At 43.1% G+C, this 23,684-nt stretch overlaps 2 long non-coding RNA genes across 7 annotated transcripts in view; both read left to right on the top strand.

Annotated features, from left to right (window-relative positions):
* LOC106045535 (uncharacterized) overlaps positions 1-9,942 on the top strand; it is a 116,010-nt gene extending 106,068 nt beyond the window's left edge. For 5 of the 6 annotated variants that reach the window (XR_010825464.1, XR_010825460.1, XR_010825465.1 and 2 more), the window contains one exon: positions 7,238-9,942. This is a non-coding gene — a long non-coding RNA (uncharacterized lncRNA). The remainder of the gene's footprint in view (positions 1-7,237) is intronic. The other variant, XR_010825463.1, reaches the window with a different exon arrangement.
* An 86-nt stretch (positions 9,943-10,028) lies between these two features.
* The window catches only part of LOC136786541 (uncharacterized), a 31,917-nt gene continuing 18,261 nt past the window's right edge, over positions 10,029-23,684 (top strand). Inside the window, exons 1-4 of the long non-coding RNA XR_010825467.1 lie at positions 10,029-10,461; positions 15,622-15,752; positions 16,091-16,178; positions 18,759-18,878. This is a non-coding gene — a long non-coding RNA (uncharacterized lncRNA). The remainder of the gene's footprint in view (positions 10,462-15,621; positions 15,753-16,090; positions 16,179-18,758; positions 18,879-23,684) is intronic.

The raw sequence follows: 23,684 nt of genomic DNA, 5'->3' as shown, positions 1-23,684 counted from the left end.
GTGGGCTGAGTGCCACGAGGCTCCTTCTGCTCCCCTGCAGCGGCACCACGGTCAGAAACATCACGGGTCGGGAGCATGGCAGGGAGGAGGGGGAGGCACGTCCCTGCTGACCCGGGGGAGCCACCCTGATCTGACAGCCCCGTCAGAGCTGTGAGTGTCCGGCTGACAGCGGGCCGGTGACAGCACTGTGGTGCCTGCTCGCTCCCTCTAGCCTTGAGGGCTGAGGAGAGCAGCCGAGGCAGCTGCCTGGAGTGGCTTCCTTACACATCCTGCTCTTTTCAATGCCAGCGAGGGCGTCTGAGTGAAAGAGAGCACAGCAGACAGGCCCTGAATGACAAGTGCCAGTCACGTTGGCTGCAGGGGCTTCAGAGGGAAGGAAAACAACTCTTTTGTTCCCTCCCCTCTCCAATATCCCCGGCTAGAGAGCCACCCCCAAGGCCTGCCTCTTGATGCAAGTAGCCACTTGGTACATTCTCTTCCTTTCAAGTCCTTTCTCAACACAGACCTGTTTTGCTCCCGTTTCCCACTTTAGCTGCTTGCTGCAATGCCCATATTATTACTTCTCAGTTGAGCCTTGAAATATTCCTTTTGCAAGTGCTTGCAGGCTCATTTCCACACAATAAGGGCAGTTAGCAATTTCCTCCCATCACCATCTGCTACCTGCCTGCTCTGGGGGACCCTATAAATAGCAAGAGGCAATTTTGCTTGATGCTTCTGACTATTTCTATTAAGGAAAGCTGAGAGCGTATCAATTAAATAAATATATTGCATAGACACAGGCAGCCTTTAGGACTTGCTCCTATTTTCTGCAGCACTCCTTGATAGCATGCCTTGAAGACATCTTCCTCTGGTAGCAGCAGCTGCCAGCAGGATAGCTGTTTTGGGTCAAGGGAGCCTCAGCTCCTGAGAGAGGATGAGCAAAGCTGAAGGAAGAAGGAAAGTGGCAGAGAAAGATCCCCCTTGGGTGCTGGGTAACAGATATTGGCTCGGACTTGAGAAACAGCATATAGGAACCAGGCTAAATTTAAACAGATAAAGAGGCAGATAAAAGGAAACCAAGCAAAGCGTTAAGGTTTCTGAAGCTAGAAATCAGGCTGTTCTGCAGCAACTGGAAACGCTTCCCCATCATTTCCAAGTAAGCTGGACAAAGCACCAGAGGAAGCCTACTCTGGGCTGCCCTTCTGGCCTGAGTATGGAAGTGAGATGTGGGGAAGCTTTGGGGAAGCTCTTGGTACAGAGGGTGCAGTAATTTGGCAGCTTGAAGCACTCATCTGTGAGAGCAGGCAGTGAGATTGGTTGGTAAACCTGTCAGTCTTGGTAAGAAGAAAAGGGCCACTGGGCCCTCACTTTTGAGTTGCAAAAGCTAGTTCGCAGTGTGATGGCAGGGCTGGGAAGGTGCAGAAGGAAATAGAGGTGCGTACTGAGGTGAGTGCTGCCTGTGACCGTTAAGTGCTGCCGCAGGTTGAGGAGAGGGTGCAACACTGAAATGTGAGGGCTGAAATGGGAGAGTTGTTCAGCTGAGATCAGGTGTCTGAAACACTTGAAAATCATCCCATGCTCTGTATCAAGGTGGAGCCTCTGCAAACAGAACTGCTTGATGTCTTGGGCTAATTCTGTTAATATTGAGCCTGAAATGACGAGACATCAATTTCTGATAAGCTAGACCGCTGGAGGTCCTGGCGTCTCACCTGGGGAGATTTGCAGGACTGGCATGTGAGGAGGTTTGTTTCTTCTGTAGCTGTGAACAACAAGGAATCTTAATGGTTTTTTGTCTTCCCTCTTCTACTTCACCTGTGGAAGGCCTGTCTTTCACAGACACAGCTGTGAAAAAGTATGGGAAAGCTTTTTGCTCAAAGGCACTGGGAGGCACTTATTAGTGCCTTAGAAGGATCAAAATTATAATCACCAAGAAGGGAATATTCAGGCCCATTTCTCATTTCCTGAAAAGCCAGCTACTGCCCTCCAAGTTTCTGGTAGAAGCAGAGAGGTATGAATAGCAGCAACCTCCCTTGTGACCAGCCCAGCCCTAGGAAGCATATCTATCTGTTGCTGGAGCAGAAGTAAAGGCACATTTCTGACGTTTACAACTCAAAAGCATGGGCTCATCTTGTAGGCATCTTTTCTGTTGTGCTCCCCAATGCTAAGGGAGGCCAGTAGTGCCTTTTTCCCTGACAGCTAACCCAGAGGCTTTAACTACTCCTGTTGGTTGTGGACCTGCCCTCTGTGGTGTGCAGCCCCAGTGACCTCAAGGACAGTAGGCAGAAATGTTCTTCAGCTTTTCAGAAAAGTTCTGATTGCAATTCAAATAACATGCAGCTGGCTTGGATGAAGTAAAACATGGGAAACTGTGGCTTAAAAACACGACATATTGGACTTTCTGGTGCTCTGTAGCAGCTGGCTCAGCCTTTCTGAGTTTAGTGCAGAGGATTTGCTTTGACTCATAGTCCCGTGTGGGATCAGATCAGGTATCTGAGCGGTTTCTCTGCTTTTATGTTTCACTGAGGTGTTTACAAATGAGGACATTTATTCCCTTGGTTTTTGAGGTTCATTTGTACAGACGAGGCAGACAGGCTTGAATCAGAGGCAGATTCACAGTTGCTGGGGGCAGCTTCATCTTGTGAGACACCAGAGCCTGTGCTCAGTGAGAAGACGTACACTTATTTGATCCGAACTCTTCTGGTTCAAAAAGTGAACTGTTGTGGTCAAAGGCAAGCGAAAATATTTGGACAAGTGACAGCAGAGCTTTATTAAATTTTTAATGATTATAAAGTTAACAGAATGTTAATATAAACATACCTGCATTTTCTCTGCATTAATTCTATATCTAAGTTGTCCAGATTACTTATGTGATTTCTGATACTGCAATAAAATCTGGTAACTTTTCTCCCTGGATGTTTGTATCCTATCAGGTGGATAGATTCAGTGATTTTTAACAAGTCCTGTCTTTCATAACTTTCTTCAGAGGGATTAAAGTATAAAATAAAAACTTGAATGGATTAGGCAACTAAAAGCCCTAAATAGGGACAGAAGGGAAAACTCGTAAATCTGAAGTAGTTTTACAGGTTGAATCCTTGCCTTTTGGAACCTCAGATTTTATTGCCCAGGGCCTTGCTGAGGATGAGCAAAGAAATTCTTTATTCATTAAAGGCAACAGAGGGATGTTTTCACAATGCTTATGTGATTATTATTTGTGTGTGTGTGTGTGCGTTAGGACTAATGCCAGATTTTCTTGGATGCAGCTTTCTTTAAAACTGCATCGGGGGAGAAGAAAGTTGCTCTCCTACTGCCCCTGCTGCTCCATCCCTTTCCCTCCTTCCCCCTCCTTTCCTCTTGGGTTCCTTGCCTTTCATGTCTTTGTTTGACATCTAGGAAAGAATCATGAGGTGCTGAATATTATTAACTTCTAAACACCTAAGAAATCAGTAGGAAATCGCAAACATTTCGGCCCCCTGACAGTCTCCGTAAATGACCTGTCCGAAATCCCTCCCCTTCTGAGATGAAAAGAGGGAGCCAGGCAGAACGGAGGAGAGAAAGGGGAGAGCCAGGGAGTGAGAGGGATACACAAAATAAATGAGAAATATGATTAACTTACTTCCTTGGCTGGGTCTACAGCTGGTTCTGGGTATTTAATAAACAGGTTGACACTCCAGGTTCCCCTCATTAGGTGATCACTGAGGTCTGGGCTGTCATAAATCAAAGAGCCAGGTTATCAAGGCTTGTGATCTTTAACTGTACAGGGGCGCCCAACTGTCTGCCATAACGAGGGCTAAAAAGTGCAAGCTGTAAAGAATTAGCTGGCTGCGGCACTTGAATACCGCGCGGAGGCACGAGCGTTGTGCCGCTCCGGGGTGACTGCCCAGGTACGGGTGTCGATAGGCTCCTGTCTGGGGGCTGGCCGCAGCTCCGGTCCTGAACACGAACACGTGAGGGGGTTTAAGACGTTAAATGCAGGAGAGTGCAAATCTGCCCGACGTAGGCAGTGTCTGGCTGTTCCTGGGGAGAAGGGCAAGGAGTCATCTCAGCTTGTGTGTTCATGCAGCGGAGAGCGATTGGTTCAGTCCTGGGTGACAGGAGGGGTCCATTCTGTTCTCTTGCTTCAGGAGACCAGAGATGAGACGCAGCATGGCCCAGTCCCCCTCTGTCTGTGTTACTCAAGTACTGGGCTAGGCACAGCAGAACCCACGTGTATGTTATTCCATTTTGGAAGAATTACTGCTTTCTAGGGCATACTGCTTTCCTGGGACAGCCTGGTCCTGCGTTGTCCTTTGAGGAGGAAGGTAGGCTCTGCATAGCACGTTTCTTCCATGGCAGGTAAAGCAGAAGCCCGATGAAAGCTGGGCTGTCTGAAGCCTACAGCCTGAGGTTTCATAACAAGTCTGGCATGTGAGTAAGTTCTGTGAATCCTTGACTAAGGCAGAGCATCAAACCACACAGGTTTTGGCAGCAAATAATGCAAGCTCAGAGTAAGAGCCAAGTGGACTTGTGGGAAAAAAAAACTGTGGTCATGCTCAGGTCCAGTTTTGTGACAATACGAGAACATTTTTTGATGATGGGAATGTTTTCCAGTTCTTGCTTTTCCCATTTTTGAATAGCCATTGTCACCCACAAAACCAGGAAAGACTTGGGAGGAGTTTCTGTGCTGATTTTGCAGGGCAAGATGCTCGCTGACACAAACAGCAGAGAGAAAGAATTGAGCTTTGTTCCGTTCTGGTGACTGCAGTATGTGTTAGAAGTTGAAATGGAGAAATTGAGGAAAAGGGAAACGAGAGGACCTCCCACAGGATGCATGTGTTATTGGACCTTCCCCGTTGATGGAACGTGCTGGGTTCCTCAGGCTGTGGCGTTACTTTTGAAAGGGTTTATGGACAGAGCATGAGCTGGGAATTGTTGAGTCTCCTGTTTTACTCCTGGCACATAATGGGACAAGTCATATTTCCATGTGCACCTGGAGGAAGTTTCAGGCATAGCTGGATGTTAGAGGGTGTGAATCTGCTCAGCTCCAAGGGGAGGCAGCATCTGGGGAGTTCAGCAGTGCCGTGTAGTTGGTGGCTGTGGCCTGCGTTGGTGGCTTCTCTCTAAGCCATCTTGCAGGGAGCCAGATAGATGCTGTAAGTACGTCTTGGGCTGTTGTGGGAACTTCCAGTGAGGGAGCACATGAGGAATCGCCACGTCGGCCAGGGAAGAAGCTGTGTTATGTTTATTTTCAGGATGATCTGAGCTGCGCCGCAGCTACTGCTTCTTCCCTTGAACAAGAAGGATGATTTTCTGTAGAAGAAAGACTTTGGGAAATTAGATGGCACAGCGATGACTGCTGTTTTCAGGGACTGAAGGCCCCTAAAGCCTCATTACAGCAAACATGGATTCACTGACGCTGCTGTACACCTTGTCACATCTTGTGTGAGGGCCCACATCTACCTGTCTAATAGATATTCGACGGATAGGATAAGCGATGTCCCTGGAGTTAAGCCACAGCAGAAGTTTCCTTGAGGGGCTCAGAGTGCAGTTCCAGCTCCACTGCAGTCACTGCAGGGCATTCCATGGCTATTTATAATGGCATATGTGGGTTTCCTACTTTACAGATTGTAATGCAACTCGCTGCCACAGGGGAGAAAAATGTAACACTAAAGCATGACATACTGCCCCTTGGACATCAGACCGTGTGGATCATGTCAAGCTCTGAGGTAGAAGCATCTGGTTCACAACAGAGATTTCAGGGTGTTTTCTTAGCTTCTTTCTCCTCCTGTTTGCCTCATCTGTATTACACAGTAGCCATATATTCTATTTTTAAACACAGAAGCTCTCGTAAAAATCAACCGAAGCTGTGCACATTAAGAAAAGGGGGGGGGGGGGTACAGAAGTAGATTCCTACAAGAATCTGCTAATCCAAATGTGTCTTTTTTTAATCCCCTCTGATTTCAGTCAGGAATAGATGGATTTTGGAGGAGGTCAGAGAAGGATCTTCAGATGTTTGCACGTCAAATGTTTTCAGCATGTTAGCTTATGTTTTGGCAACAGAATAAAAAGACTGAATTTTCAGAAGAGCTCAGCGCTAACCTACAATCAGTGTAGGGAGTTCTTCTGAAAACTGCGTGTGCTTCTTGATAACCATATAGGACTTACCCTATAGGACTTAAATCTTCTCATGCTAGGGGCTAGCATTAGAATTTTCAGAAGTGCTTAGGTGGTTTGGGATTGTGCAGAGAAATTTTAAAAGTGGGAGATATATAACTTAATACCTTAGAAAGCTGATAGGAGTCGTATGCCTGAATTCTCTCTCTGCCTCCAAAAAAAATCATTTGGTAGGCCCCCTATCGTTTGAGTGATTTTGATCCCATCATAATTGCTGAAGTCTTTGCTAAGCTCATTCTTTGCATAAGAGTGCAAAGACGTAACTCTCATTGACTGTTGTGGTAGGTTTTCTTCAATAGAGTCAAATTTCTAAGCCTGTTCTCCAATAATGAACTTTCTGAAATTGTCTTGAAATCAAAAATTGGCCTGAAAAGCATTTTTGTTACACATAATGTAGCTATATGATAGATTTGGTCCAGCATATTTCAGTCTTATATATACAGCCTATATTATTAATCATTGGATTGCGTGTCAAAACTTGAAGTTCTTGAATTTCGACCTAAGGATATGAGTTACCAACCCAACCAAGCAAGTGAAAATCTTCTAAATTATTGCAGGAAATTGCCAACACTACCAATTTGTAAGGAGTTTCCTGTGTTCTTGTTAACCAATTCCTTTCTGCACCATATATTAAGGCAAAACACAAAATGTGTTTGTGTGGTGTTTGCTGTCCCATCAAAATCATACCCTGTCAAACTGTGGCTAGTGCGGTGATGTCAATGTTCCATACACTTGGAGAAGAGATTTCCTATTTTCAGGTATTAGGAAATAACTACTTTGCTCAATCCATTTAGCTTATCCGATTGCAACACCTAGGAAAATAGTTTGGATGTGAGTGTACATGCAGACTAGAAGTTATCAGAAGTTAAGTAATTAGAAGTAACTAGAAGCAATCAGAAGTTAAGTAGTTAATTTATTTGAAGTCTGTGTGTTTTCTACTTAGTAAAATACTGAAACTTCCTGAGAAAACTATATCTCGAAGAACCATTATTTCTAGGCCTCTACTGACTCAGGAAGGTGCTGCTGCAACTGTTTAAGATGATTTTGTTTTCCATGATTTTACATGGATTAGGAGATACCGTGTGTTGTTTTTTTTTTGTTTTGACAGATGCTGTTGATGTGGAGAGCAATTCTGCACAGAAGGATTCTCATCACCTGCTGACCTAGTGGAAGAAAGATGTTCCAAGACAGCAGAGGTCCCTCTTGGAACAGGTAGGAATGTTCCTTTAATAGGAAGACCGGATGACAAAGTCATCTCTGGGAAGACACAAGCTGTCTTTGGGCCCAGTCACCCTCCTTGCTTCTAGCATTCTGCAGCACCACACCACTTCCAAAGCAGGGTTGCATCCGTTTAGTACACCTGAGCTCAGAGGTTTTAAACCAGATTTTAAATTTGGTGAGTTCTTCTTAACAAAGTGCATACAGCAATGGGGCAAAAAAAAAAATATGTTGGCTTTGCCTATTACTCTCTCTATCACTTGTCTGTAGGCCCAGATTATATGGTGAATCCAACAGCTACCTATATCGCTCAGAAAAATATGTCAAATTTTGGTTTGTCAAGGATGTTTCTTTTAATGGAAAAGAACAGACGAATTTACCTTAATTGCATGCTGAATATTGTAACAGGAAAAAAAAAGTCTACCTCGTGATGTCCTGAATGGAGTCCCAGACTTGGACATTTGTGTATTATGTATAGTTGTAGAGATTATTAATATTGGTTCATATATTGCACTTACTACTTGCCAAATAACAACCTGCCTGGTTGAAATCAGTTTGTTCCAGTGTTCGTTCCAGAGTCCATTTGAGGGAAAAGAAAAATTGAGGTTACCTCAGAACCGGTACAGAAACAACCATACTATTTTGCAGGTAGGTCTGGGATAACTGGAAAATATATTTTGCCTGAGCTTGGTGGCAGGTCAGACTAGAAGTGGAGAACTTCTGTAACTCTAAATAGAGGGAAACTGGAAAAATAGTGGGAGAAAAGGATTTGTGGGGCTACAGAAGAAAGATGTTTTTTGATTTCTCAACTTTTCCCACCAAAGGTCCCACTTCCTGATGATTCTAAAAAGAACAGAATTTAGTTGAATGACTTCGCAAGTGCATGAGCTAGATGTTTTGGGGCACAATTTAATCCTTTTTTTTCTGTAGGGTGCTAATGAACTGTTTCCAAATCCTCTGGTGTGACTGCAGAGTCATTTCTTGACAACTTTTCTGTTGAAATACAGAGTTGAGGGTTTCACATGTGATGTAATTAACACCAGGCTAAGTGGTAATTAAGCACCTTGCATTGTTTGTGTGTCTGAGTTATGCAGAATTTAATGTTAATTTTGTCATGAGTAAGCAGATGTCATCATCATATTAGAATAACACAGATCCCTGCAAGAAAAGCACTAAATCTACCCTCTGTAAGTGATTTTACTGTTGTTATCTGAAGGACTTCATCATTCTGCCCAACAGTTAAGATCTCAACTTAGAAAGTTTTCATTTAAGTGGTAGCTGTAACTGCTATTACAATTTTTAAAATTATACAGAGACTGTTGAATGTTAGCTAGTTAATGAAGGTTTGAGGCTAAGCGTAAGCGCTGAGGAATGTTGTAAGTTCTCTGTCATATGTCATCTCCTGCTCCAGATTGAATTCAACTTTCTAGGAGTTTCCCTTATATATGTTCTGGCATGTGATATCAGAAATATAAAAAGTAAAAAAACAAAATCTAGTGTCTTTGTTAAAGTGACTTTATTTATTTATTTTAAAATTAAATTTACTTGAGTTCAACTGATTTCAAAGGTGTCCTTTGTGGGACTAGATACTTGTTGGAGAAGCTGTACAACAAAAAGTGCTTGTGGTCAATGATGCAAGCTGATTGTTTTATAACCTGCTAAGGTGTGGGTCATGCTAGTTCTGTGTGGCAGTGGTCTGTGAAGGGCTACCTACCCAAACGGTGGCAGGGAGGGACCAAGTAAAAAAGGTTAATTGAGGGGTAGGATGCTGTGGTTATTTAATAATTTAAAAGCATTTTTAGCCTTTCTGGTGGTGCACCCTTAGGCTTTTCTACTGTTGGTATTTATTCAAGTTGCATTTGTAGAGAAAGTTAAAGCACGAGTAAGAAATGAAGAGCAAAACTCTTTCAACATATTTAACTTGTTACTATTTTCTTGATGTCCCTTTTGAAAAGGAAATAGGGGAAACCTTGGAAACCCAAGCATTTTTGGCTGCTCTTACGTTAGGAGTACCCTGGTGAATTATTTTTCCCTTCTCCAGTCAGAACTGTGGCCTGAACTGCAGATCAAAGAAGAGTAGCACTTTGGTTAATCTGGCATAAAAATCTACTTTAGCCCAAAGAGACAAGAGGAAAAAGAAATTGAGGCCCAGGCTCCATGGCAACTGTGAGGTAGATTGTTCAAATAGTTGGTAACTGTAACACAGTTTTGTTTTTTTTTAAAAAAAAAAAATGAGTGCTTGGAAAGATATATTGCTACCATATTGGAAAGGACATTGCATCCCAAGACAGGGTTGTTGCCTGCTGTTACAGGGAGTGTTCAGAACAGTGCAGGGATAGTCCGAGGAAAACAGGACAGAAGGCTGTTACAAGGAATAGAAGGTAGCCAGCTGATGTGACTTTAGGTCTGCTTCAGAAAACGTGTACTGAAGATGCAAGCAATTCTTTTCTTCTTTGAATCTGTTCTGCATCACATGCTAACTTTATAACCATCGAACCAGGGAAATTTGACATGGCAGGTCACCATTTGTTGTGGGTTTGACCACATACCAGACAGTGCTGCCTTATGACATTGAGATATAACACTGTGTTTAGAGAAAATGCTGCACTGTGACCTCGTATGGCGCTGTTGGGTCCGGTGCTGTCAGATCCAAAACGTGCAAGGCACTTTGATGGGGGACTTGAAAGCTGATTCAAGATTCCCGATTCTCTATTCCTGGTGAATCTCACAAATCTACATCTTGCTAATCAGATCAATATCTTGAATTGCCTGCCTGCTTCTGAGCTTTCTGGGCTTATCGGTGTTTTAGTTCAGGCCAGTGCAAGTACAGAACTTACCTGCTGTCTCAACCAGGAGTCTGGGTTTACTCAGGTGGAGCTCACCTGCAACTATCAGCAGTAGCAGTCAGGATATCCTTCATTATTCTTGCGTCTTTCATCTCAAAGGCTTTTTTTTTTTTTTTTTTTTTAAATCAACCTGCAGATAGTAACTTGATGCAGTTATGCTAATCACCCAGACCTTGCTCATCTTGTGTCACAAGCTGTTTATTTAACTGCAGGCCCGTGTCCTGAGATACTGAGCTGGTCCTTCTCAGAGCTGGGCAGCCATTTTCTGGTGAGTAGAAATTTCCATAACACATTTATGTCCAGTAGCTTGAGGATGCTCTTGCTTATGTCTGAGTGCATACTCAGACTATCCCTGAGGCAAACCTGTCTGAAATCCTTATTTGAAATGAATTCTCTTTCCTTCCTATGTAGCTGTTTTATTCCATTGTTTAACTATTATTTTTATTTTAAAAATTCATGAAAGTCATGTTAATATCAAACCCAAGTATTCTTGCTGTCAGCTATGCTACACCGATTACATCTTGTTCTACGCCCAAGTGGCCACAGAAAAAAAGCAATGACCATCTTTTTCATAGTCACCACTTACCTACATACTGCAAAAGAATAATCATGTCCCATTCTCTATTTTGGATGGAAAACAGATGTCCATTTTCATCAGTCATTTCCTTTCAGTGATGCTTTTGAACCTTCCTATTGGTCTTCATAGCCTCATTTATCTGTATCTGTCTTGAAGTGAGGTGGCCATACCTGGATGTCTTGGCTTAAGTTGAGCCATGTCCAGCACAAACAGGGAAAACTTTCCATGTCTCACCTGTCAGTACGTTCTGGGATGAGATGTCTTCCTCCTCTCTCTCACTTCTCTTTTTTGTTGACATCAATTTGTTGATCAAAATTGTTTGCATTTACTTAGAAGGTCAAAGATCCTTTTCTGTATATTGCCACTTGTCCATATCTGTTTGGGTTTGTTTCTGATAGGTACAACATTTTGTACTCGTTTTTGTTTTGTTCCATCTTGATACAATCTGTTATTTTTTTTTCCAATTTATGGAGGTCGTTGACTTGTAATTATACCTTCAAATATGGCTGCTGCATACCTGTAAGGGCCTGTCTATGCTCATGACTATGCTAATAAAAGTGGAGATAACATGGTCCCCTGTAGAACTCCAGGTGAAGTGTCCTGTCAATTTGACAGCAAATTACCAGTAATTTCAGAGGATTTTCTAGACAACTTTATCCCCAAATTGTAGTGATTTTAAGCTACGTTTGATTTCCCTTGTATACTTTGAAAACATTGGGTGGGCAGGGATTAAAAGCGTTCTATTTTTACTTTACTTTTCAAAGTAAATTGTCTCTAATGCTTCCCCCCATAATCACTGCAACTGTTGCCCCATTCGATAGAACATGATAGGTGGAACATAATTTGTTCCTGACCATTCCGTAATGACCATTTTTCATCATCCTATTACCTTCCAGTTACTTCTAAACTGATTGTTTAAATTTTTTCTTGTCTTTCTAGACAGTGCAGTTAATTATGTTCTTCTTCTGAAGATAAGTCCTTTGTTTGCCCATGGTTTCTCCAGAACCTCCCTTATTCTCCAAAATCACACCAAGATTAGTGCTAGCTATTCACAGATTAACTGCTTCAGGTACTTCTTGAACTGCTTTAGGACGGATTTCATCAAGCTCTGAATACTTGGCTGTATTCAGTTTAGGTAGCTCAGGGCGACCTGAATGTGGCATCCATGGGGTCTAAGCACTGCTTCGGAATTGCACCCCAGTCCCCACTTTTACAGAGAGAGACCTGCTGCCCCCCACAGTTCCTGGCTGTTCGCGTATGCGGTGGTCGAAGCCTTGTGGAAGCACAGAAGCTCTTTGAAAGCTTGGATAGTTCAGGATGTTTCCCTTTCTCTCTGGGAGAAGACATGATTTGGCAAACAGATCCCAGATTGGGCTGTACTGACAAAAGTGTTATTTCACCTGCCTGGTCTTTGTTCTCGACTGTCTCTCTTTCCTTGATAGGAAAATCTGCTGTGAGTCACTATTAATCTATTTCTGTGAATTTGGAAGCAAAAAAGTCATTGATGACTTTATTATTTTTTCTTTACATCTCTTTATGTTTGGTATATATAATCAGTTTTGAAGTTCTGTCTCTAATTTTTTTTCTTCCTCACATGTTCTTGTTTGATATTAACCCTTATTCAAGTATTGCTATTTTAATATTAATGTTTATTTTGGGGGTTAATTAAAATCAGAGACATTCCATTTAGTACTCCTGTCAGTTTAGTACTGTATACTCTGTTCCATTAAATGCTACTTTACTCTACGTTGCTTCCCATGAGAAGTTTTCCTAAGAGATTCTGTATCTACCAGTTCCCTTCAGCTTGCTGCCATCTTCTGTTTTGTAGTCCAGTGTCCTTTTCATTGTGTAATCTTACTTTTTCTTTGAGTGCAAAGCACTAGCGGTCATGATTCTCTTTCCTCCAAGTTACCTTCAGTTGCAGTTTTCAGCCGGTTTGTTCCTATTTGGTAGGAAGAGATTTAAGATAGCCATTGACATTGTTCAACTCCTCCACCTTCTAAAAGAAAAAGCTGTTCCTAAGAATGTGGCAGTCAGACTGTGTCCGTATTGCATTTCTGATGGCTAACTAGCTGATTTTCTGTGACCACTATAGAAGACTTTTGTATTTTTTTTTGCGTGTGTGTGGAAATTTCTAACTGTACTGTATGCCTTTTTTCCTTCCTCCCAACAAAACACTGAATATTTCAAGTTCCCAATTAAATCAAAACTCAATCTGATTGAATTGTGGGAACTACGTCTACCAAAAAAAAATTGACTGAAAACGACTGCTTTGATTCAGCCATGTTTGTGATCCCTTATCATCTGCTGTTAGTGAACAAACCTGACATGCAGGGAGTTTCATTCTCAGAAAACCACGGGGAATGTTGTGCTTGATATGAACGTCTTAGTCACAGGAGAGCACAGAGATTTGGTATGTGAACAAAACTATTCACTATTCTCTTCTGTAAAGGGCTTAGGACATCCACTCAGAGAGCAGAAACAACAGCATATGACTTACGTGCCCAATTACACACTGTGTATAACTAAATAGCTGAACCGAACAGTTCACAAATGCTCCATAGTCTGAAAACAGCCAGTTAAAATCTCAAGCAGAAGACAGTGCACATTCAAAGCAATCGAGCTTTGTTAATGCTTTGTGAAACAAAAAAAAGGGCTAAATTTGTAGCTATCCCTAAGGAATTATCTGTGAGCACTATCTGCAAATAATAATTTAATCAGCTTATGTGGCTGCCCATGGTCACAAAGCTGTAATTGATTAAAAATGATCCTTTTCTTAACAAAATACAGCTGCAGACTAAAAATGGGATTCTAAGGTGGTTCTAATGTGCCCTGCTCTGGCAATATGCTGAGGACCAATTCTGTAGAAAACCAAAGAATCCTGTAGCAAAAGGTTTGGGGACTGTCACAGAGCAGTCTTTTTTAAGACTTTGGGGTGTTTTAGACTGAATTTGGACTCTTTTTTTCTTTCACAATGTATTCATGTTACCTAGGGAGCTGAATGGGGGAGAGAGACTTCTTTCAAAGGCTTTGTGGCCTGCTTCCAATTCTGATAAAGTCAACAGGCTTGGCCCCACCAAGAGGAAATAGGATGCTGCCCCTTTAAGCAGACTGTAAGGAGTATGGAATTACGGCTAACTTGGTTTGGAGCCTTTGTGTAAGGCTTTCAGGAAGAGATAAACCATTAATCATGCACAATTACTCTGACCTTGCATGAACTAAAGCCTCTCTGAACACATAAGATTACCGTCTCTGGGGACCTTGAGATACTGACACGATCAGCTCGGTGCTAGGGCATTGGAAACTGCAGCACAAAATGGCTGAAAGCTTGGCCTTTATTTCCTTTTCTTAAACTGGGGTCTTTCTCTCCAGACAGGACAGGTATTTATCTTTCCAACATGCTCGCAGGGTAAACTAAGGAAAAGTAATTTCCCTTAAGCCAGGATATGAATTTGTAGAACGCAATTGGGAAATGGTGACAGTGGTTGAGAGAATAAATTAGGTTTGTTTTTTTGGTCAAACTGTTTTCTTCAACTCACTGAGGTGGAGATCTCCACATTGCTGTTACTGTCTTCCTGCGGGGGCCCCTCTTTCTCAGCTCTTGGCAGAGTAGGGTGATGGTCAGTGACAGATTCTGAGGTGGTTCTGCAGTGTAATTAATTTTTTTGGTGTTATTGCTTTCCTCATACCATCGTCACCTTTTTTAATTAGATCTCAGGTGGCGATTTTCAGTCAGTTCACATCCCCTCTAGTAGGCTTCAGCATTTCTCTCACCTCTTAAGCTCCCTAAACAAGCGTGTGTTTCTCTCACACTTATTATGATAAACTTCCCTCTACCTCTTCATTCCTCAACCTCCTGGCACTAGCAGCAATATGTAAAATAATAATAATAAAAGAGCAATTAAGTATTTACTCATTAAGTAATTATTGATTTCAACTCCCTATTTTTCAAAATTAGGGTTAACTGAAGATGTATATGACCAATTGCAGTAGCTCAGCTGACTAACTTGGTAAAATTCAGTCCATTGTTTACATTTGATCATTGATCATGCGTTTGATCCCTACAGCTTCATTCACTCATAAAATTTATACCATTATAAATATTTTATTTAGGCATGTGATCTTTTTACATTGTTGTTTACTGAAGTGCAACGTCTAATTTGAGCATAAGTTTGCATTGATACAATTATCTTTTTTCCCTTTTCACAAAGAAGTAATTGTGTGTATTTGGATCTGCAATAGGAAGTTTATTCTGCTTTAACTTACGGTTAGTAAGTTACTACAGTTAGTAAATACTACTTACATGAATAGCAGATGATTTGTGTGTGGAGAAGCTTTCCAGAGCACTTATTTTGCTGACCCTTGTTTACATCTAGAGAAGATTAAGTACCTTTTAAAAAGAAATGGTCTTCAAGACTTGAGAAAACTACAGATGTTTTTAGTGTCTTGATTTAACACTATCAGTTACTGCTTGACTTCAGCTATAGAAGATCTGACTGGAAGACTACAAGGGTTCTTGTTAGGTGTTTTTTCATCTGTATTTTTCAAACCCTCAACCAGCTGAGTAAGCCATCTCTCTTATAAAAGAAGGTTCACATGAGCTCTGCTATTTTAGCATTTATTTTTCTGCAAAATGGTTTGTGTTTGAAACCAAACCTTTCCCTGCGTATTTCTGTGGAATACTTCATTGGAATTTGCACAGATTTCTGCCCCTTCCTTAGCTCTGCATATGACAAAAACTGGTGGAAAAATGGCAATCCTGTATAGACTTTATTTGTCAGTATTTTAAGGTTCCATTGATGAAATGCCATGCTTTCTTTCCTTTCAAGTAGCAAATTTTTGGTTTTTCAGAGATGTGATTTTAAGAAAATGGAGATCACCCACTGTGTGTTAAAGGACCGGGCAGTGGGATCGACTGTAAGATAAGTACCTGATACTGACAGCACATCTGCTGCTGTGTTACATGCTTCGTATGCAGATAGGTAAGTCCAAAAGATATAAGTACGCTCGTCATTTTAGTGAATGATGTGGAGAAAGTGTACGGGGAACTTTTCTTCTCCATAAAAAGCTGTTTAGAGGGTAGACATAATAAAAATTCCACAAGTGCAGTGGTAAGGATTTTTTCTAAAAGTTACCTGGCAGATATCTCAAACACTGTCACCCACTAACTACTAAAGGTAAGGAGAAATTTATTGATAAGGAACATTTCTCTAGATTGTTTGCTGCAAGCTTTTTGCACCGTGTTCGAAGCTGTGCTGACAGTCATTGTTAATAGCTGACTAATGGGTTTGGTGACAGCTGATTTTATATCTTATATCAGAAGGGTATTAAAAGCTTCCAGTGCCACTACACATTGAGGATGAGAGTCTGGTTGGAGGGAGCTGTCCAGTACTAGCTGGAGAAGACAGGTATTGTGCTTGCTTTTCTCTTTTTTTTATCCCTCCCCATATGATTTTTCCCTTTTCTCTTTTTCATTTTCCATTAATCCATTTGAAAGATACCACCAATAGCTAGGCAGCTGTTGATTCTAAGAAATATTCTACAGGAAATAAACTAATTGGAAAACAAGCAAACAAACACAAAAACAAACAAACTTAACAAAACAGAATGGGTAGAATATTTAATGGAATTTTGGTAACGAGCAAAGGCATTAACACAAAGAGGGGAGTATCTAAAAGGAAGAAAAAAAAATCATTTAGATGCTATCAGCCAACATTTGACTGTCAGGGACAGTTGATTTTGTCAGTATCCCCAAAGCAAGATGTTTCTAAACAATGCACTTTCTTGTATTCAGGACAAAGAGATATTGGAAATATAAAAGCAAAACGCTGTCTGGCTGGGTAAGCTGCTGTTGGAACAGACTGCCATAGGATGTGGTTGATTCATCATCACATGGAGTGTACAAACTGAGAATGCATGTCTGTCTTAAACTATTCTGCATCTCAACCATGAGATATTGCTGTTAGTAATGTTGAGTCTATGTAGGGGGGAAGGATAATTCCTTTCCCTGCAGGAGCTGTGAATAGTCTGTTTTGCAGGAGTTCAGTCCATATGGCAGTATTGGTACATTCTCGTGTTAGATCTGTGAACCTACAAAAGTACCGTTTCCCGAAGCGTGGTGCTAAGCCACAGACTTGCTCTGTTTGTGGTGCTGTGGGCTCACAACTGCCCATGGCACCCCAGGGCAGTGTTAACACAATGCCAGTTTCCAGAACGATGCCGAGTATCAACCCTACTCCTCTTCCAGGAGAGGGGCTGCAGAAGGGGTAAGACTTTGCTGTGAGTGGGAAAAGACAGAAGCTTGGTGGGAGGAGGGGAGGAGTTTGCTGCAGCATAAGCTTCGCTGCATGGGACATAAGGGGCGAGATCAACAAAGGTGGTACGTATTCTTTTCGTATCTAAACCAGCTTCAGTCAGGAGTGAATCGGCTGAAGTCAGAGTCAGAGCTGCATCAAGGCAAAGCTTGAAGTGATCAGTATCAGGCCTGTGTTCTTTGTTTTCCATCCTGTTACACCACTTTGTAACCAAAGATGTGGAAAGATCCACTGTAAGAGCTTTTAAAATGGAACTGCTTACCAGCTGAAGGGAAAATGACAACCTACCACTTCCTGGTTGCAGTCCAGATGTTTATTCTGTATCGACATTGCAGTGCTGTCAGTACAGCTTGTGTAGTTCTGCTGAGACATCTGTTAACTAGCTGGCTGCACTGCCAGAACCATAATAAGCTCCATGTGGGCCCATGAGCTTATCTTATCAAAGTGTTACAGGCTCTACTTCTCCTATTGCTGTACTGCTAAATGTACTGGTGCTTGTTACCTTAAAACTAGCTCAGCCATGTGTATTCAAGTTACCTGTGCTTTGGACTGAAAGTGGGGGGTATTTTCTTTAGTTTTAGATTTGATTTTACAAAATCTAAATTCTGCTCAGGCAGATACTTTGGGTCCTGAACGTGTCCTGGTTTTGCCATTCTCTATGTGAAATCTGAAGTCTTTCATTGGTCGGAGGGATACAAATTAAAAAAGAGATGCTCAGGCAGTATGGATCTATACAGCTTCTCTGCTGCTGACAGTCCACGTAAAACTCATGTAAACCAGCAGAATACTTGGCTGAAGGACTGAACCATGAGAATAGGAAAGAGAGAACTCTAGGGGTTAAAGGAAAGAGAGAACTCTAGGGGTTAAAGGAAAGAGCATCCTTTTTATAATTAGGACAGATCAGAAGCGGAGCAAAATGTTCTTGCAGCTGAATCAGCTGCCCTCTAACCAGCCTGGAGTCTGGAGCTGGGGCCTGATGGACACTTGTACAGAATGCAATTTAATCTGTAATGGCTGAGGAGGACTCCTCGAAGTCTGCGGCAAATGGCAATTATTGTCCCTTTTTGTCACATCCCCCCTAACCAAAACAAAAAAGAGGAAAATTAATGAAAATAACAGGGAAGGATCCCAACTAGCATGCCCTGCCTCCCCCTCTCTGTTGAAAAATCCTCTGCAGCATAGTGAGTGAAACGAGCTGCCCTGTATAATAAAGTCTCTCGAGCACCAATGTGAAACAAGAATTCCTCCCCCACACGCATGCATACGCACCCCTTTTCCCTAATGAGCAGGGAGACGCCAGCTTGGGGGCTGCAACCCGTGTTAAATTAGCAGAGAAGGCCATCCGAAGTGGGCTGACTCCAGCGTAAACTGCCTTAAGTGTCTGTTTATTAAATCACACCACCGCTTAGAGTCTGCCCTGCTGCCACATCAGAGCTGTCTGCATACAGAAAAATCCTGGACAGTCCCAGGGGAGCTTGGTCCAACTGGATACTGGTAGTAATAGAGAGCCGGGGGGAGAGCAAGCCGCCACCAGCAGGCTCCTTGTTAAGACTCCATCATGGGTTATTCTTCCAGAGCGTAAAGGGCTTTATCTAAGGTGACTGTTGGCACTTGTAACAGCAGAGGACCTGGACTTACTGAAACTTTAAAGTCTTCTTCCTCTCTGTTTTACAGAATATAAGTCATTTCAGGCCTTTTCTTGCTGAACTGGCTTGTGTAAGCTTTGGAGCAGTCGCTTTCCTGCAGCAGTTCTTATCGGGAAGCATGGCCTTCACCTTCAGCTCTCCTTTTCGGGTACGGTATGAGCAGGTCATTAATACTCCGTGGTTTTCTGTGAGTTTACTGGTGTAAATATAGCTAAGGCTTTGGAAATAGCAAATCTGCTGTTCAAATCTTAACCCATTGTATTAAAGAAGAAAATCAAAGGTTTTCTGTGTATTTGTATAGTATGAGGTGCAATGAGGGGTTGGTTCTGACGGGGATTTCTGCGTATGCCTGCATAACAGTACTGGAAATCTAAATGTGCTACATAACTCTGCTGTTAGGAAGGACAGGAGGTATACACCCAAGCTGTAAATCCTGACCTGTCAGGCAGGAGACAACACTTTTTTTCTGCTAGTTCTGAGAAAATTGTTTTCCAGGAGCCCCTCTATATTCTTTTCTTTCTCAAGGGCTACTTCTTAACTGCAGTTGGAACTAAGGCTGCTGGTTTATGACTCCTGACTGCTTATCTTACCAAATGGACTGTCATACTCCCCGTTTTACACTTTCAAGATAAGTCGTTTCTTCTGCACAAATGTTTAACAAATCCCTGGAGAGGGATCTTGAGGAGGAGTGGACAGCCCACTCCTCACATAAGGAAGCTTAGGATAAAGCTTTGGAAAAGTCTTTGAAAAAGTCAGAGTCTGTTCTCAGGACTAAAAAGGGTTTATTGAACAGCTCTTAAATTTACCACCCTTTCACTTAGCTCAGATCTTTCTCTGGAATACGATTTTTAAGCTTCAAACACAGTTCATCCATGCATGCATTTCGGTTTTGGTTTATTTTGACAATTTTATGGATACTTCCAGACATGAATCCCCTGCTCAACCTGCTCTTTTATGTCTTCTGTGCGGGGATTTTTGCTGCATGTAGGCTTATTGAGACGCCGTTGCAGTCCAGATGGCCGTGTTCTGTGCTGGCAGGTTAGGAGTCATGGTCAAGCATTTTTTTTGTGGCCCATTGACATAGTAGAAGAGCAGCAGTTGTTGAGCTAATTTGTATGCGGAAGAAGCTATGCAAAGTTTAATATGAAGTGGTTGGTTTAGCTGGCAGAAAGGGAGAGGTGGGCTGTTTTCCATTTCCCTTTAAAATGTCAAACACTAATAGTCTCTTCCGATCATCCTGAGATTGCCAAATAATTGACTCCCGCCTACAGCAAAAACCTCCCTGATCAACAAAGCAGGAAGCTGATGACAGCAACTGCCTGAACGTGTCCAAATTAGTCCACCCCCTGCAACCCCAGCAGGGTCAACAGTGGCAGCCCAGAGGTCGTGGGGCAGCAGGAGATGGAGGTTGGAGATTGCCCTGCTTCCTCTGCCCTCTCGTGCCTCCAGGACATAGCAGGGAGATGGGGGCTTCGCAGCTGGAGCAGCCAGCACCTGAACTGCACGTCCAACAGAGATGTGTTTATTCAGAAGATCTGCTGTGTGTTAGCCAAAAGACAGGGCTAGGGGAGGAAAGGAGGAAGTGCCTGTCTTTGTGAGTGGCAGCAGAGCTCTTGGGTTCTGTGTGGGGCTGACCCAGTGTCAGACAGCTCCTAGTGTGTTTTCTCTTTGTGTCCTCCAGGGTTTGCTTGGTTTGCTGCACACAACTGACTTCTTTACAGTAAGCTGGTGTCTGCCCTGGTGCTGGATTCTTTCTTTCTCAAGCAACTATGCAAGTGATTTTGGAAATGAGTGTGTGAATATTACCCTGGTATGGCTTATGGGCACAGAGTAGTTAGCAATGCACACCCTCAGAGAAAAGCCAGGCAAGGCTGCCCGTGAAGCCATTCCTTAGTTGGGTGCCTCACCAATGCATCCAGTTAGGGGTGCTGAGTTGTGGTTTTATAAAGCAGTGGAAGTAAAGCAGCAAGGAAGCTCTGGCCCCGTTCCTCTCTGTCTTGTCTTGGAAAGTACTGCAGGTGTGCCTGTGGCTCCATGAAGGCAACTCAAGCATATAAGAGTTGTGGCATTTTTTTAAGATTATTTTAAGACTCAGGGAAGGGAGAGAGGGAGAAATAAAGAAGCGTTGTCTCAGAGCTCCCAAGCAATACCACTTACAGGTAGGATGAGAAAGTTTTAAGACCAGGCTCTTTGTCTGCTAGCCTGTCTTCTTATTGTTTCCTTGTGTGGAGGAACTGAGGATGGGGAGCCTGCCCCTGACAGCTCTGTGAGCGCGCTGCTGCGGGTCAGGACCTCTGCCCGCAGAAGGAGCACTGCCTGTAGGCCTCCCACGTCTCCTCGCAGAAGCCTGGGCTGGGCGCTCCGTGACACTCTGACAAAGGTCACTTTTACATCCCATCTTCGAAAAGGTCACAGCATGACCCCAGGTGCAGGAGAAGAGGAGGAGGAGGAAGAAGGCTTCTCTCCCTGTCTCTCTTTTTAGATTTGTTACTACCACTGAAAATATATACCTTGCCTTTGCCCCTGTCTGCCCCCTTTCTCTCTACCACACTGGTGTCTTCTTTTCCTAAATGCTATGTATAAATTTTCCCCTGTAGCCTGAACTGGCTAGTTGCTGGAATTCTCTTCTTTATCCACCTTGTTTGATCTGCATAGCTGTAGCTGTCCTATTGATACTTCTTTGAATTAATAAGCAACTTCTGGAAAGGAAACAGCCTGCCCCTGGGTAGTCTTTGAAAAATAGTTGGTCAAGATTTCACTTCTATATTAAAATGAATTGATGTATCTCTATCTTAGATATGCGTAAGTGTTCTTACTATTTACATATCTGAGTTACACCTCAAGATATGTTTATTCAGAGAGTGTTCCTTTGCTATGAATACATGCTGTTAGCCCTGCTGTGCAATCAGTAGTTGGCTAACTGAAGACCAGCTTACTTTCAGCTATGTGAGTACCTTGGAAAATCCACACCTCATTCCTGAGACCTTAAAGGAAACGTATGCAGCTTGCAAGCTTCCCAGAGGGCAGTCTACCTGATCCTGAACATTAACTAAGCAGGTTGGTAGAGTTCTTGTGTATTGGCTGGGCCCACAGAAAAGGCAAAATCTGTGGAGAAGTAGTAACTTGCGTAAGGTCAAGAACTAGGTCATAATTGAGCTAGGCATGTCAACGAGCTGGGCTACCTGTTGAGTAAAAAAGAAAGAAATAGCTGTGATGAAGAATACCCAAAGGTGATTCTCTGGGTTCCCAGTCAGAAGGGAGACTGTTCCACTAATTGGGTCTTAAAAGGTCTTTTCTATTCTATTTAAATTCTTATAATATGCCCCTCACCAAGATATGAGGGTGTCTGTCTAAGGATGTCTCTCTTTTCATTCTTTTCAGCTGTGTTTATTTTCCCCTCTCCCCTTACCCATTCTTTGCAAGTTCATGAAGAGCATTCAGACCCCATGAGGGGGTCTCTACAGATCCCCTAAGAAGATTAAGCTCTCTGAATATTTCATGCCCTGATTGACAGCTCTTGAGGACCTCTTGTAAGCCTGGCGCCCGTATTCTTGTTTAAAAAAAAAAAAAAAGGCAGAAGAAGAGGAAGAGAGAGAGAGAGACAAGAAAATCACATACACAGGGAAAAAATTGATCCTATGGGCCTGACCTCTGTTGACGGAAGGCACTAGACAGAGGCAGTTCCTCCTGGACATCTACCCCCCTGCCTCGCTCCCCACCAGGTCTCTGCTGTGAAATAAAAGGAAGGTAATGGGATTTTAAGAGGCAAGGAGCAGGCAGACGACATGGCTGCTGCCCCCTCCCCCTCCCGCGGAGCCCCTGTGCTTAGGCTCATGGCCCCTCAAGAGCTATTGTAAGTCTCCATCCCCGACTCTCACTCTGCTGCCGTTCTTCCCTTTCTAACAAGCTGACCTAGCTGAGCCCATGGCCCCTCATTAGAGGCTGAACCGAAGGCTGAGCCCTGTGCTCTCCTGCAGCCGTTTCACCCCATTAAGGGTTGCCCCCTGGTTGACAGTGGGAAAGGGAGCCGACGACCTGTAAATTCTCATCAGATTGCTTTAGATTCTCCCTTCCCCCTTAATCATCCTGTAATAGGCAGCTGAGAGAAGTTTCTTCTTTATTTAGAAAGGCAGTGCCAAGGAGATCTCCTTGCATGCTGGGTTTAGGAGACATTCGTTGATGAAAACAGGAGGAAGAGAGGCAGAAAGAAACTGCTCCTAACCCTTTTTGCAGGTGGAGTGCAATGAGATACGCTGGTGCACTTGCAGGTACCACTGTTAAAGGCAGCAAAGTCCTCTTTGCTTCTTACCTGAAGCTAAAGGAGCAAGTGTGTTATACAGTCTGTTCTTGGAGCCCTGCTGGTGGCTGTTGGTCTCTTACTCCGGATTTAAAGTTTAGTTTTTAAGGTGTTTATGGGATGGTTTAGAGCCCAAGGCGCAAGGGGAGAAGGATGTGTATGCTGCTCTGAAGCAGGTATCTCCCGGCTGTTACTGTGGAGGAAACCATTAATCTATGAGAACGCTGAATTTGCCCGAGTTCCCCATTTCACCTGTCTCTTGATGGGCTTGCTTAGGTTCACAACTAACCAAAAAGCAGATCAGTGAGAGATGTATTTAAGCAGCTGTTAACTGCTTAAATTCCTTAAAGAATTTAACTGGGCATCTCTGGCAGAGAGCAGTTGTGTGTAAGCCGCAGCAGCCAACCTCCTACTTCTGCTTTGTTCCTTACAGTGCAAGGATAGGTGGTAGGGAGGCTGTGAAGTCCTGGGTTCCCAGTCTTCACCGATAAAGCAGTAGCTGCCACGTGTGCAAGTGAACCAGCAAGAGGAAGGTCCTAGCTGTGTTTGGGGTAAGGATGGCCAGGGAACTGCAGAGGAGGATAGGAAAAGGGAAGCAGGTAAGTCGAAGGCCTCTACTGCATGCCTGGAAATTGGCACAGCTTCCTGTTGGTGAGC

The sequence above is a fragment of the Anser cygnoides genome, chromosome 17, assembly GCF_040182565.1.
Source record: "Anser cygnoides isolate HZ-2024a breed goose chromosome 17, Taihu_goose_T2T_genome, whole genome shotgun sequence".
Lineage (NCBI taxonomy): Eukaryota > Metazoa > Chordata > Aves > Anseriformes > Anatidae > Anser > Anser cygnoides.
The sequence above is the reverse complement of the archived record's forward strand: the minus strand, read 5'-3'. Positions and strand labels throughout refer to the sequence as shown.